Source organism: Coregonus lavaretus, assembly GCF_964263955.1.
Source record: "Coregonus lavaretus genome assembly, chromosome: 34".
Classification (NCBI taxonomy): domain Eukaryota; kingdom Metazoa; phylum Chordata; class Actinopteri; order Salmoniformes; family Salmonidae; genus Coregonus; species Coregonus lavaretus.
In genome coordinates, this window is record NC_140021.1 from 5,868,247 (window position 1) to 5,885,093 (window position 16,847).

The 16,847-nt window shown below is 44.8% G+C and overlaps 1 protein-coding gene across 1 annotated transcript in view; it reads left to right on the top strand.

Annotated features, from left to right (window-relative positions):
* LOC311109253 (piezo-type mechanosensitive ion channel component 2-like) overlaps positions 1-16,847 on the top strand; it is a gene marked incomplete at its 5' end in the record, with an annotated part of 193,925 nt that overhangs the window by 91,214 nt on the left and 85,864 nt on the right. The gene's annotated exons all lie outside the window — the stretch shown is intronic.

Consider the following 16,847-nt stretch of genomic DNA (forward strand, 5'->3'; position numbering starts at 1 on the left):
ATATTCAATGCTTTGCATCTATTATGTTACTTAATGATGATAGCCCCTTGAATCTCTCAATTAATCAGAGAAAATTACTGCTGTCAGGCAGCACTGCTGCAAACAAAATGTTGACTCTAAGATGGCAACCACCTCACTCTCTCCCATTTAACTAGTGGATACAGTTACTATTAGAAGTTATAACATTATAATTATCGACAGCGAGAATGAATGGTGCTAGTCAAGGAACAATTGAGGCCTAGGGGGTTGTTTGTGGGGAGAGAGTCTGGGGATTGATGGGTGGAAGGGGGGCTGATGGGAGACCTCGGTTGCTGGGTGGGATGGGGAATTGGTGGGAGGCATGCTTTCTTCGGGGAGAGGGGAGGGGGGCTAGGCGGGGTGGGAGCCATGGTTTCCATGTGGGAAGGGAGGATGCAGGCGGGTGGATGGGTACTGAAGGGGGGGGATGAGTAGGGGTTATTTTTGTATGCATTTCTTTGAGCGTTTATTTGTACCTGTAACCCCTCCCTCAAAAAACCAAAAAGACTAAACTAAATAAAAAGTTGGTCACACACAAAAAAAACAATGGGAATAAAAGCTGAAGTGTGGTTCCCATAAGAAATATGTTGCCCCTAGAATAAGCACATGAGAATGGAGGTATGTTGTTGGGGATGTATGTGTAAAGCAAGTGACCTCAGTCATATGACCTCCGTCGTGGCTTCAGGGCAGCAATTATGTCCTCTCTTCGTCTTTGAGAGAGCCTTCTACCCATAACCCCCGTAACCATATTTGTGGTGGTTGGTGCGTCGAGGTAAAATTCACTTTCATTTCCTTTCACATCGAGATAAGCTTAGGATCATGCTCGCAATCTGATCTTTGTGCATGCAGCATGCTGAAGTCAAACTGGGCTTTTGTGTCATTTACTCTTGTTGCATTGTCTACTGTACTGTAAGGCCCGCCTCCGATTTCCTCTTTATCATATTGACATCCCCTCACGATTGTTTCCGAGGGCAGCTGACTATTGTGTGAAATTCCTGGATAGAATCCTGTTCCTGGATAGAATCCTATTCCTGGATAGAATCCTATTCCTGGATAGAATCAAATTTAGAAGGAAATCTCTGACCCATATCTTCAGACATGGTTTGATTTTGTAACAACTACTGTTTAGTCTGAGAAACAAGACGTTTTACGTGGTGAATCCCAGCACACTTAAAGATTTCAGTGTCTGCTTTCTGTTTCTCTGTCTACCGCACAATCCAACAGTTTACATCCTCCATGATGGTGCTTTGAACTGTGGCATTTCTGTACTATGTTGATTAATTAAGAATATCAATTCATGAGGGGAAAAATAATCATGGCCATTCGTGATGGGGTAAAAAAATCGATACAGTTACATATCGGGATATTATTTTTTATGATATATCGTATCGTATCGTTTTGACAATATCGCAATATAATTTTTGCGCTAGTTGGCTGTACCTGCACCAAAACTCCAGTATTTTTCCCATCATAGCTTGTTCTCCATCTTCTTTTTAAATAGGGAGCCAATTTGTTTTCAGCACGACTGATCAAAACTTGTTTTCTCTCTCTTGTCCCTCTGCAGCAGACATATGGTGAGCAATATGTTTGGAACATCGAATCGCAATAAAATCACAATATGAATCGCAATATATATAGAATCGTGAGAATCGCAGTATCAGCACTAAAGTATAGTAATAATATGGTGTCGTGAGGGCCCTGGCAATTCCCAGCCCTAATGTCCAACTAGTGTAGCTGAGATGGATAAATCTAGTCATATTTCCTAAAACGTAAAAAAAAAAAATGTTTACCCGTCCTCCTCGGAGGACACATATCTTTATTTATTTTTTTTTTACAGCTTTTCTGCTACATATACATACATTTTACATATACATTTTACATACACATTTTGCATACACATTTTACATACATGGTACTTTTATATAAAGCAATCACATAACAATAATACATTACCAAACATAAGCTTTTTAATCTCACCCCTCAGACACTCTCAGCCCATCCCACCTATCACCATAGACCACCCTCGTTTGGTTTCCACGTGCCATATACAGTGGGGAAAAAAAGTATTTAGTCAGCCACCAATTGTGCAAGTTCTCCCACTTAAAAAGATGAGAGAGGCCTGTAATTTTCATCATAGGTACACGTCAACTATGACAGACAAAATGAGAAAAAAAAGCTAATTATGGTGGAAAATAAGTATTTGGTCAATAACAAAAGTTTCTCAATACTTTGTTATATACCCTTTGTTGGCAATGACTGTCACACCCTGGCTCTGGGACTCTATATGTTGAGCCAGGGTGTGTTCATTCTATGTGGTTTATTTCTATGTTGGGGGTTCTGGTTTGTTGTTTTCTATGTTTGCCTGAGTGACTCCCAATCAGAGGCAACGAGTGTCAGCTGTTGGCTGGTTGTCTCTGATTGGGAGCCATATTTAACTGTCTGTTTTTCACTTTGTGTTTGTGGGTTTTTGTTCCGTGTTCGGTCATTGTCACCGTGGACGTTACGAGTCGTTTGTTGTTTTGGTCGTGCTTTAATTTAATAAAGTAAACATGTTCATTCATCACGCTGCGCATTGGTCTCTCCCTGACGATCGTGACAATGACACAGGTCAAAAGTTTTCTGTAAGTCTTCACAAGGTTTTCACACACTGTTACTGGTATTTTGGCCCATTCCTCCATGCAGATCTCCTCTAGAGCAGTGATGTTTTGGGGCTGTCGCTGGGCAACACGGACTTTCAACTCTCTCCAAAGATTTTCTATGGGGTTGAGATCTGGAGACTGGCTAGGCCACTCCAGGACCTTGAAATGCTTCTTACGAAGCCACTCCTTCGTTGCCCGGGCGGTGTGTTTGGGATCCTTGTCATGCTGAAAGACCCAGCCACGTTTCATCTTCAATGCCCTTGCTGATGGAAGGAGATTTTCACTCAAAATCTCACGATACATGGCCCCATTCATTCTTTCCTTTACACGGATCAGTCGTCCTGGTCCATTTGCAGAAAAACAGCCCCAAAGCATGATGTTTCCACCCCCATGCTTCACAGTAGGTATGGTGTTCTTTTGATGCAACTCAGCGTTCTTTGTCCTCCAAACAGGACGAGTTGAGTTTTTACCAAAAAGTTCTATTTTGGTTTCATCTGACCATATGACATTCTCCCAATCCTCTTCTGGATCATCCAAATGCAGTCTAGCAAACTTCAGACGGGCCTGGACATGTACTGGCTTAAGCAGGGGGACACGTCTGGCACTGCAGGATTTGAGTCCCTGGCGGCGTAGTGTGTTACTGATGGTAGGCTTTGTTACTTTGGTCCCAGCTCTCTGCAGGTCATTCACTAGGTCCCCCCGTGTGGTTCTGGGATTTTTGCTCACCGTTCTTGTGATCATTTTGACCCCACGGGGTGAGATCTTGCGTGGAGCCCCAGATCGAGGGAGATTATCAGTGGTCTTGTATGTCTTCCATTTCCTAATAATTGCTCCCACAGTTGATTTCTTCAAACCAAGCTGCTTACCTATTGCAGATTCAGTCTTCCCAGCCTGGTGCAGGTCTACAATTTTGTTTCTGGTGTCCTTTGACAGCTCTTTGGTCTTGGCCATAGTGGAGTTTGGAGTGTGACTGTTTGAGGTTGTGGACAGGTGTCTTTTATACTGATAACAAGTTCAAACAGGTGCCATTAATACAGGTAACGAGTGGAGGACAGAGGAGCCTCTTAAAGAAGAAGTTACAGGTCTGTGAGAGCCAGAAATATTGCTTGTTTGTAGGTGACCAAATACTTATTTTCCACCATAATTTGCAAATAAATTCATTAAAAATCCTACAATGTGATTTTCTAGATTTTTTTTCTCAATTTGTCTGTCATAGTTGACGTGTACCTATGATGAAAATTACAGGCCTCTCTCATCTTTTTAAGTGGGAGAACTTGCACAATTGGTGGCTGACTAAATACTTTTTTTCCCCACTGTATTTTTCAATTGTGCTGTGATGTTTTACATACATTTTCAACCTTTCTAATCTTATATAGTATCCACAGATTGTGAGCTAAAGATGAAAACCTTTCCTACAAGTATTATTATATTATTTATTGACTGACTATGGCTTTCCAAATCGCCCAACACTGCTATTTTTAAGGTTAAATGTTGTGATTTATTTAACCTCTTAAATGTAAAGTCCCCATATTTGGGGACCCTAGTTATTTTATTTTATTCAATTCAGTCTGGTATGAGAATGGTTGCCCCTATCTGCAAAAGCAGGGTATCTGTGGAAAGCTGAGTATCTTGGCAAATCTTTGTTATGACTTACTACCATATATGGGCATACGAATTTATAAGGGAAGGCCTAATTAATCCTTAGGTTGGTAGGAACAAATCTAGCCTATTGCCAATGTTATCTGATGATGTATGACTTAATGGCAACATCGAATGTCCACCGAGTGACTATATCTTTGCGCATCAAAAATATAATGTTGCCTGCTTACGCGCTGTAGGCATCCATATCCCCTGTATGTCCCCACCACAATGTTTGAGAGATGTTAGTATTGTAGAAATTACATTTTTATAGTGAACAATAACTTTTAGGCACATCCAGTGTGCAAGAACAGTGCAATTATCACATTCTGATACTTTGGAGAGGTTGAAAGGACGCTTGAATGTACCCAGGATACCCCATAACACCACCACAATGTTTGAGTGAGATTGATATGGTAGAAATTGTGTTTTTATACTGAACAAATAGCATTTAGGGATTGCAAATATGTCATAGCACTGGAATTATCTAATTTACAGACATATGGCACTTTGGAGAGGTTTAGGGACACTTGGAAACGTCCCGTGACCACACCTGACACCACTTACTAAAACATCTGCCCATTTCTAGTTGTTAGGTCTATCAATCCCATTTTCTTCTGATATTGTTCACATGTTGTGGAAGCCATCTGATGTGTTTCCAGCTCTAGTCATCAATAATTAACTTATTGCTTGTCAATAAAGATGACTTTCAAAATAAAAAAAATAAGAAATGGTTATTTTGTATGTGCTTAATCTTGTGTATTCTGAACTATGTAACTCCTATCTGTCTTCTGGTAATTTTCTCATAATCTCTCAGATGTCTTCTTTCAAAATATACCACGTTTTTCATGTAATTACACATGAATAGCAGATACTTTTGGGTATGTCTATTTAGGCAGAAATCTACGTTTTGCTATCCCAACACAGCTATTTGTAAGGTTAATTTTAAGTGAATGAACCTGTTCCTGAACCTGTGACCAGAAACAAGCTACATAGGGGCAATACCAGAATAAATGATCAAGTGATTCTGTCTCTTCGCTGCAGAATCTACAGAGCTGAGATTATTGTATGGCCCATTGTTGTATGCACTAAAGCTGTCTTGGTTGGAGCAGATGGACCTCTTCCGAAGTGTGACTGCTTCCTCGGTCCTCGCTGAATTCTACTCAGTGCAGCCAATATCTAATTGCCATATACATCCCTAAAGTCTAGCCAACTGCTCCACAAACACCCTAATCTATTCATTACGCATGTATTTCTGTTAAACACAGGGTAACAAAACATTTATCCCGCTAATGTATCATTCTCAAATCAGTAGTTAAACTCCAGGTCTTTAATAACGTTGGGGCTGGATACTGCCGGCAGGCCAGGTGCTGGAATATAGGCCAGTGAGGCCTGAATTGTGCCACTGTGCTACCCTGTTTCTCTTGGCTCAGCGGGGTGCCCAACGCTCTGTGGTACTCTGTGGGCGCTGCCCGCTTCACCCGGAACGCGCCAGGACCGCGCTGTACCCTGAGGGCTGCCGGGGATGACGCGCCAAACGTCCTCGGTTTACTGTACAGACAATGAAGGCGTAATTGCTGTCTAGTGACAGACTGGAGCATACTGACCAAAGTGTAACGGCCCGGTTAAAGGGATTTCCAGGGGATTAAAGATGAAATGTGGAGGAAGTGTTAAATGTCCTGAGAGATAACTGGCAACCAGGGAGCAAGATTTTCCCTAGAACAGATCAGTAGGAATACCTGTTGGAATTGAGTATGAGCATGTCTGGATCACCTGTTACAACCATGGTCATATTTTATCACTCGTTGCATTCACAACTAAATGTTTTCCTTCAATAGATATACTTTATATTTTTGTAATTGGACAAACTAATTAGTTAAATATGTTCCTCAGGGCTTATACCAAAAGTGTTTGTACAAGCAATGGACGGAGGTATGAAAAGTAGGGGGAAACGGGTCGTACTGTATTATCTGGTCATCCGTGAGTGGTTGCTTGTTGACTCTTTTTCTCCCTCCCTTCCCCTGCTCGCTGACTCAGAGCAAATCAAACTCAAGACCTGTCCGCCATTTTGTGAGGAAGTAGTTAGAGTAAACAGATCCAGACCTGTACCCTTCTTAACCCCCCCCCCCTGGTGTACAGTCTTCTTTTAATACGGTGGACGTGATCGGTTGAGTTCCATCATTAGGCCCCTGTGTTGGCCAATGGCGTGTGTCCAGTGTTGTGACCCTCTGGATTGGGCCAAAGTGCTGTCTCATCTCCGGTTCACACTCCACCCTGACCAAGGTAGAACAAAGAAGAACTATACTCCAATGGCCAAGACTCTACCGCCTTGCCATCCCAGACAGAATTATCGGTTAATTTATTGGTCAGTCGTGTTCTAGTTTTCCCTTTCTTGACCTACTCAGGGGAAGCTAGAAATTTTTGGAAAATGTACAGACTTGTATCTGACATTTGAGTCATACTTTGTGCTACTGGAGGGAAATTCCATCGTTTCAGCGCCAATGTTAATCAATATTGGAATGCTTTCCCAGAAATAGGAGGCGTCACAGACAACAGTGGAAAACACTGTTCTTTCTTTGTATCACGACTGGATAGGACCCCTTTGATTGTGTGATTTAGGACTGGGCCCCATTGTCGCCACATAACATTGACCTAAACACACTTGGTTTCAGTGGAGAACTATCTCGGCCATTCTGTGTGTCACTGTGTGAACAGCTCAACCTTCCCGAGGCCTCATGGCCCTAAGTTGACAATTGCAGTCTGTCTGTCTGTCAGCCTCTTAATCATCCTGTTAGCCGTGGTTTCCCTAAGCACAGGAACAGTCGATCAGGGTATCGGCTAGGGGGGGGGATGAGGCATTTATATCTCGTCTCCTCCAAGTTTCAAGTTTTAGAAGTCGTATGTATGGGATACACATGGTCAGGGCCGGATTAACAAATCATAGGTCCGGGGGCTTTGTTTTTTTATAGGCAGGGCCCCCCCAGTTACCCACGTGGCCCCCCTACCTCCTCTCCTCTCCCCGTCTGATGATTAGCAGAGTGCAGCAGGCTGTCTACGCTCATTGAGAGAGGGCTCCTGAGTCTTCCTGTGGTTGGCAGTTGCAGTCAAAAAATATAAAATATATACTACATTTATAATATACAATATACTGTACGTATAATATATACTATATATATTTCTCTCTTTTTTTATGCCCTGCACATGGCATACATCGTCCAACGAAATGCTTACTTGCAGGTTCCTTCTCGACAATGCAACAACATTAAGAAATAATACAAGACAAGTATAAGAACATTATAGTCCAATATTTACACATGTTTTGGAGAAGGGGGGATTGTCTGGCAGGTGTTTGACTTGTGCTGCATGTGCTGCCATAGAACGGCTGTCCCCATTCAATTCAATTATGGCATAATGGGTGGACTCGCGGCCATTGCGAGTGTACCCATAGCAGCAAAGCAGGAAGTAAAAGCAAGTAAAAGCAGGAAGTAAAAGCAGGAAGTGCATCAATATGTGCTGTGATTTGTTCATTCATCTCAACTGACATTACATGAGCCACATCAGCTAACATCATTTTAATGAACATTCTACTTTACCATGGAAATTATTGCATCACAATACCAGACAGCCATTGCAAGTGTACCCATGAGTTTACAAGTCAAATTGCCAGGGTTAGAGGTTCCAAGCTTGTTCTATTCATTCTATTTCTATGTGTGCTGCTGCATTGTGGGGGGGTGTTGCTTAAGCAACCGAAGACTTGTTTGCTAAAACACCTTGCTTGTTTCAGCAAGTAGCAACAAAGTTTCATTGTTAAGAGTTACCACAGAAACTGACTCAATCGCACGAATGCCCAGCTGTTTCTTCCTTTTTTCTTTTTTCATGATGGTCTTCATCCATAACCGTCGGTTACACGGTTATACAGTAATTGTGCCAGCCCTATTATCGGCTTTCAGATGTTCAAAGGTTTTGCTATGCTACATGAGAGGAGGGCGGTTCAACCATTTTGCCATTTACCCTCCCTTGTTATGATCGTTCATGTCGAGAAGCTTTATGATGAACTGAATAACATTTGAACCGTTTTAGCCGTGTGTCGTTCAGTCTGACGTGGATATTAATGCAGGTCGAAGTGGGTTTGCTAAATGACAGTTGGCAGATTGTCTGTTGGTGTCACACTTTCAATGGTCCAGGAACAGTTTATCCTTGCCATTTGAGAGCTGTAATTGGCATCCCTGCTCTGTGTGCGTTTGTGTGGGTGTGTTTGTTGACGTGTTGACGTGTGGCATGAGGTTGGCAGAGGTACCAGTGCCATAGGATGATCTGCTCCAGAATACCTCGCCCCCTGGCACTCGTAAAAAAAAGAAGCTTTGCTTATGTTAATGAACCATCTCCAGAAATGCGATCTATTTATGTTTGGATTCCATGAATAGGACGGATTCCCCATCTGTAGATAGGTTACAGATGGTCATACTACCAACAAACTATCTGTTGATAAGCAACTCCACGCTAAGGTTAGGGTTAGGGTTAGAATAAGGGTTAGGGTAAGGGTTAGAGTAAGGGTTAGGGTAAGGGTTAAGGTTACGGTTAGGGTTAGAATAAGGGTTAGAGTAAGGGTTAGGGTAAGGGTTAAGGTTAAGGTTACGGTTAGGGTTAGAATAAGGGTTAGAGTAAGGGTTAGGGTAAGGGTTAGAGTTACGGTTAGGGTTAGGTTTAGAATAAGGGTTAGAGTAAGGGTTAGGGTAAGGGTTAAGGTTACGGTTAGGGTTAGGTTTAAAATAAGGGTAAGGGTTAAGGTTACGGTTAGGGTTAGGGTTAGGGTTAGGTTTAGGGTTAGAGTAAGGGTTAGGGTAAGGGTTAAGGTTACGGTTAGGGTTAGGTTTAGAATAAGGGTTAGAGTAAGGGTTAGGGTAAGGGTTAAGGTTACGGTTAGGGTTAGGTTTAGAATAAGGGTTAGAGTAAGGGTTAGGGTAAGGGTTAAGGTTACGGTTAGGGTTAGGTTTAGAATATGGGTTAGAGTAAGGGTAAGGGTTAAGGTTACGGTTAGGGTTAGGTTTAGAATAAGGGTTAGAGTAAGGGTTAGGGTAAGGGTTAAGGTTATGGTTAGGGTTAGGTTTAGAATAAGGGTTAGAGTAAGGGTTAGGGTAAGGGTTAAGGTTACGGTTAGGGTTAGGTTTAGAATAAGGGTTAGAGTAAGGGTTAGGGTAAGGGTTAAGGTTACGGTTAGGGTTAGGGTTAGGTTTAGAATAAGGGTTAGAGTAAGGGTTAGGGTAAGGGTTAAGGTTAGGGTTAGGGTTAGGTTTAGAATAAGGGTTAGAGTAAGGGTTAGGGTAAGGGTTAAGGTTACGGTTAGGGTTAGGTTTAGAATAAGGGTTAGAGTAAGGGTTAGGGTAAGGGTTAAGGTTACGGTCAGGGTTAGGTTTAGAATAAGGGTTAGAGTAAGGGTTAGGGTAAGCGTTAAGGTTACGGTTAGGGTTAGGTTTAGAATAAGGGTTAGAGTAAGGGTTAGGGTAAGGGTTAAGGTCACGGTTAGGGTTAGGTTTAGAATAAGGGTTAGAGTAAGGGTTAGGGTAAGGGTTAAGTTTAGGGTTAGGATAAGGGTTAAGGTTACGGTTACGGTTAAGGGTTAGTGTTAGTAGACAGTTAGTTGAAATGTTACTGATAGTATGTAGATAGAGCAGCTGTAGATGCCCTACAGACAATCCAAATAAAGTGTTACCAAACCATATTTTGTCTGCGTGTGTGGTTCCCATGATATTCATGATATTTGGATTTGTTGAGAGATACTTGCTGATGATTATGTTATTAATGTTAAACAGTCTGCTGAAGCCACGGGGCTGAAGATTTGGATCAGAATCACATGCTGATCATTCACAAATCCATAGCTTACAGACAATCCTTTCAAAGTATAGGTATCAAAGCTCTTAAACCAGGTTTGTTCATCTCATTAAGTAAACCCACCCCAGCTACATTACACCTGGGCTACAGCACCCAAAGACGTATTCACATAACTTTGTAAGACATGAGCATGCCAGATTTTTCATGTTAAGATCACTGAGGTACAGTCCCCTGTAGCTCAGTTGGTCGAGCATGGCGCTTGCAACGCCAGGGTTGTGGGTTTAGCATCTGCTAAAATGACTAAAATGTTTAAAAAAATGATAAGCCAGCAATCGTTGAATATGATCTGTTTTCACATTTCCTCCATGTCCTTAGATGAATGACACACTCTCTCAGCTCTGATGGACCCCGACGCAAAGATGGTAGAAGCCCGTGGTAATTAATTAGGAACTCGCACGAGAGATGTGATTGGATTACGGGACGACCAGATATCCCACTAGATCGTTGAGATGTGTTCAGTCGGGAATTGAAAGCTATTCACTCAGACGTCCTCCTGTCATTGATCTTAGTGTTCTGTCATTATTGGGTCATGGACTCTCATATTATTTCTCTCATGGGGTGGTCTGGGTAACGAAATGAATGAATGAATGAGCTTCCTTTTTGGAGGATTGTATTTATTGAATTTCACAGTGTCTTCGTTAACATGTGCATTCATTAACATGTTCCATGTGCTGATGCAAGTTGTTGAATGATTGAGTTGTAGTAGACTGTGACTGAAAGGGGGGAGAAGGCAGATTGTGTCTTTGTGGAATGTGAATGAAATGCATTTGCCATGTCGCATGACATGCCCATGTAGAATGTTTTATTTAGCGTAAATGGGAAAGTAATCTCCTCTGCAGTGAGGATGTGCACCCAAACAGACACACAGGATAATGGATGACAAAATTACCCCACAAATCATCATCATATCCAGCAGCTCTCAACGTACAATAGATGGAACATGACAGGATACTGGGTGCCGCCATTGGAGGTGTAGCGCAAACCAAAGGTACAGTGGTGGAAGTAGGTGAAAGCAAAGTCCTGCAAGATCTTTTGGGTCCTTCTAAGCTTTTTTAACAATAAAAGAACACTAAGAGAAATAATCTTGTAAGATCTACAGTCAAAATCCTTAATCATTTCTAGGTTTGTCATCATGATTGCAGTCATTTTCTTCAAATCATAATGTTATTAGGTCTTTATTAATTTAAGCTCTTTCTATTCTGATGTTGGTAGTTTTGACATCTTCACCACTATATGTCACGCTCTGGCTCCGGGACTGTGTGGTTTGAGCCAGGGTGTATTCATTTGGTTGTGTTGGGTATAGGGTGTGTTCATTTGGTTGTGTTTTGGTTTTGGTTGTAGTGTCTTGTCTGTTCATGTGACTCCCAATCGGAGGTAACGAGTGTCAGCTGTCGGCTCGTTATCTCTGATTGGGAGCCATATTTAAACTGCCTGTGTTCACCTTGTGTTTGTGGGTTTTTGTTCCATGTTCAGTATTTGTCACTGTGGACTTCACTATCGTCATTTGTTTTGTTGTTTCCGTGGTTGCTTTAATTTAATAAAGTCAACATGTTCGCTAAACACGCTGCGCCTTGGTCCGCTTCCTTAGACGATCGTGACAGAAAAACCCACCACAAAAGGACCAAGCAGCGTGTCCAGGAGCAAGGAGACTGGACATGGGAGGAAGCGCCGGGCAAGGAGATCGAGAGGCTGGCGATGGCCCAGGTGGGCAAATCGTGGTCCTGGGAGGACATGCTCGGGGGCAAGGGACCTTGGGGGAGGATCAAGGACCTGGCGAGAGAGGAGCAACGGCGTCAGCAGGGCCATCGTCGGAAGGACGAGAGGCAACCCCAAAAAGTTTTTGGGGGGGGGCACATGGCTTGGGCGGCTGGGCAGCAGGAGGCTGCCACTGGGAGACGTGGAGAGAAGGCTACCGGATTACGGGAGCCATTGGCGAGTAGAGGGAGGGAAGTAGTGGAGGCACGGCGTGAGAGACTGAGGTGTGTTACCAGTCCGGACCGGCCCGTTCCTGATCCCCGGTTAAGGCCAGTGGTGTGTGTTCCCAGTATGGACCGGCCTGTTCCTACTCCACGCACCAAGTCCACGGTGTGCGTCGCCAGCCCAGCCCGGCCTGTTCCTGCTCCACGCACGAGACCTACGGTGTGCGTCGCCAGCCCAGCCCGGCCTGTTCCTGCCACCCGCACCAAGCCTACGGTGTGCGTCGCCAGTCCGACCCGGCCTGTTCCTGCCACTCGCACCAAACCTACGGTGCGCGTCGCCAGCCCGGTCCGGCCTGTTCCTGCCACCCGCACCAAGTCTACGGTGCGCGTCGCCAGCCCGACCCGGCCTGTTCCTGCTCCACGTACCAGACCTACGGTGTGCGTCGCCAGCCCAGCCCGGCCTGTTCCTGCTCCACGCACTAAACCTACGGTGTGCGTCGCCAGCCCAGCCCGGCCTGTTCCTGCTCCACGCACTAAACCTACGGTGTGCGTCGCCAGCCCAGCCCGGCCTGTTCCTGCTCCACGCACAGAGCCTACGGTGTGCGTCGCCAGCCCAGCCCGGCCTGTTCCTGCTCCACGCACGAGACCTACGGTGTGCGTCGCCAGCCCAGCCCGGCCTGTTCCTGCCACCCGCACCAAGCCTACGGTGTGCGTCGCCAGCCCGACCCGGCCTGTTCCTGCCACTCGCACCAAACCTACGGTGCGCGTCGCCAGCCCGGTCCGGCCTGTTCCTGCCACCCGCACCAAGTCTACGGTGCGCGTCGCCAGCCCGACCCGGCCTGTTCCTGCCACTCGCACCAAACCTACGGTGCGCGTCGCCAGCCCGGTCCGGCCTGTTCCTGTTCCACGCACAGAACCTACGGTGTGCGTCGCCAGCCCGAACCGGCCTGTTCCTGCCACTCGCACCAAGCCAAGGGTGCGAGTCGTCAGCCTGGTTCAGCTCGTCCCTGCTACTCGCACCAAGCCAAGGGTGCGAGCCGTCAGCCTGATCCAGCCCACTCCTGCTACTCGCACCAAGCCAGGGATGCGAGTCGTCAGCCTGGGGAGGCCCGTTCCGGCTCCACGCATCAAGCCTAGGGTGCGTTTCGTCGGCCCTGTCCGGCCCGTTCCTGCTCCCCGCACCAAGTCTGTGGTGCGTTTCGTCAGCCCTGTCCGGCCCGGTCCCGCTCTCCGCACCAGGTCAAGGGTGCGCTTCGTCAGCCCGGTCCGGCCCATTCCTGCTCCCCGCGCCAAGGCAGTGGTGCGCGTCGTCAGCCTGGTAAGGCCCGTTCGTCCTCCACGCACCAAGCCAGGGGCGCGTGTCGTCAGTCCGGCTCCGGCCAGCGGGGCTAGACAGGACCAGGGGTACTTTGGGGGGTTGGAGAGGAGGTGGGGATCAAGGCCGGAGCCAGAGCCACCGCCGAGGAGGTATGCCCGCCCAGCCCTCCCTTGTTTAGCCCGTATTGAGGCGCGGTCGCAGTCCGCGCCTTTAGGGGGGGGTACTGTCACGCTCTGGCTCCGGGACTGTGTGGTTTGAGCCAGGGTGTATTCATTTGGTTGTGTTGGGTATAGGGTGTGTTCATTTGGTTGTGTTTTGGTTTTGGTTGTAGTGTCTTGTCTGTTCATGTGACTCCCAATCGGAGGTAACGAGTGTCAGCTGTCGGCTCGTTATCTCTGATTGGGAGCCATATTTAAACTGCCTGTGTTCACCTTGTGTTTGTGGGTTTTTGTTCCATGTTCAGTATTTGTCACTGTGGACTTCACTATCGTCATTTGTTTTGTTGTTTCCGTGGTTGCTTTAATTTAATAAAGTCAACATGTTCGCTAAACACGCTGCGCCTTGGTCCGCTTGCTTAGACGATCGTGACACTATATGCAATTTTTAGAGAAAATAATTACAGTTATTTTGAAATGGTAAAGTTACTGTAAATGCACATTTTCTGGGTTGAAGACTTTTTAGGATTCAGGTTGAAATCGATATCACATGTTTATCAAAGCCCCCTTTTGCTATTTTTTTCGGTGGTGTTTGCTTGAACAACCTTGTCTTGGCCGTACTCCGAGCTGCCTATTCCTGTCTCCCTGGTATTTGTGTGTTGGAGCCCTGCCGGGCACCCTGCAGAACCAGGGGGGCACAGTCTACTCCTAATGAGAGATGTGCCAGTGTGCCCTTGAGGCCTAAAGTCCAGTGCCAGTTAGTGTCTCACAACAGCTAAATCGAGTTAGCTCTTTTGTTATGGCTTCCGAAACTAACTGCCAGTTCACTGTTCACTCTCGGTAGCAACTTTTCACTGTATCCATCAACCAGTTAAATTGTCAATGCTATACAAGCTATCTTTCCAGAGATGAGACGGACAAGCTAAATCTGTACAGATAATTTAGCCACTTTGATCACCTCCCCTTTAAGGCCCTTTCCCGGTCCCAAATCTATGCCATGCGCAGGCGTTTATGTTGCCAGCTCACAGCTCCACAGCTCTGTCTTTATGAGCAGGACTGAGATGAAAGACCCTTTAAATGGCGAGAGAGAAGCAAACGGTGTAGACAGAGAGAGAGAGACTTCATTACAAAGAGCTTGTGTTGCCCCCGCCGTTCGGAGCACCCGGTTTCTGCATGTGTTTTTCTAGCGTGTTAACTAGCGCCGTCTGCCACTTATTACATTTATGAAGGCAAATATCACTCGGTTCAAAGCGTCTGCATCTGTGCCCTCCCCTGGCCGCTCGCTTTTGAATGTCAGGTCTCATGCGGAGCGAGCGCCATGGGATTCCAAACATTTGCTTAGAGTTTTATGCAACCCAACAACGAAGCAAAACAAGCCTGTGAAAACTCAAATATCCACCCACTGCTCGTGGCAGTATATCCTGTCTGAGGAGTACCATCAGAGGGACCCAACTGCCATGGATCTCTAAGGGAGACGTTTCTGTGCAATGGCTTCCTGCTCTTTCAAAAGTGCCTTCCTTGACACCTTCAAACTGATAACAGAAACCAATTCACTACGTCAGACTTCGTAGTCCTTTTTCCCTTCCTTCAGACTCGGTCATCCCTTCTAAACTAATTGACGTCATCACCTTGTGCTCTCCCACGTGTACCTGGCAGTGAGTCCGGGGATGTCTAGGTCCCACGCCGACCACACGGTCTCCCAGTGCACTATGACTCACCAGAAATACCAGTCTCCTGAGCTGTCCTCTGGTTCATAGAGGGTGTACTGTGCTGTGTACTCCCACCAGGACCTCTTATGAAAGCACCATTCCAGCCATAGGCACTGCGCCCCTACTCCCGATTCACAAATAGAAAATGTATCTCAAAAGCTTCCTCTGAAAACTTAACTTCAGCTCCACCGGCCCGAGACATTTCCTTTCAAGATCTGAAACATACATTATTTTTATTATTTCTCTCACATCTGCAAGTGTTGCTGCTCACTGCTTTGAACCTGAGCAAATATGAAAGTTGAGAAGTTGAGTTACGCTTTTCAAGGGAAATTGGGGTTGGGGGGCGCATTGAAAGCAGGCCATGGTGAGGATTAGGTTCATTTCATTAGATGTTTTTGGGCCAAGCGAGGGGGACCAGAGTTGGGCCCACTGCAACGGCCACAGCATACCTTTCCAGAGCACGGGAAATAAGAACTAGCCGGACCAGCGCTGTAACAGAGAGGACAGTGGGAATATCCCACACTTTTACTATGGAACAAAATGTTCTCTGTGTGTTTTAAGAGGCTAGCGCAGTACACTGCTGCGCTATGGGTTTAATGCTCTTTTTTAATAACAATGCTTTTACATTTTACACGGGCCATGCTTTAATTGGCATGGATGGTGAAAGGCCTGTAAAACGTTTTCTATAGAACACAATGTATAGAACACAATTTATAGAACACAATCTATAGAACACCATGTATAGAACACAATGTATAGAACACAATTTATAGAACACAATGTATATAACGCAGTGTAAATAACACAATGTATAGAACACAATCTATAGAACACCATGTATAGAACACAATGTATAGAACACAATGGATAGAACACCATCTATAGAACACCATGTATAGAACACAATGTATATAACACAATGTATAAAACACCATTTCTAGAACACCATGTATAGAACACAATCAATAGAACACCATTTATAGAACAACATGTATAGAACACAATGTATAGAACAGAATCTATAAAACACAATTTATAGAACACCATGTATAGAACACAATCAATAGAACACCATTTATAGAACAACATGTATAGAACACAATGTATAGAACAGAATCTATAAAACACAATTTATAGAACACCATGTATAGAACACCACTTATAGAACACAATCTATAGAACACCATTTATAGAACATCTTGTATGGAACAACATGTATAGAACACAATTTATAAAACACAATGTATAGAACACCATTTATAGAACACCAGGTATAGAACACCATGCATAGAACACAATCTCTAAAACACAATGTATAGAACACAGTGTATGGACACGTTGTACTTTGACGTTAGATCGTCATGTCCTGAAGACTACTTTGTTTACCTTTAAAAAATTAAATTTCCTAGTTTACCCTCTGATTTACATCATTTACTCAATCCACAGTGTTTTGTGTGAGAAAACAAATCCTGTAAACAATGTCAGAATATGAATGAAGGTGATTTGGTCATTAGTTGAGTACCAATTAGGTATAAGTGAAAAACCTGCACCCACATTTCTAT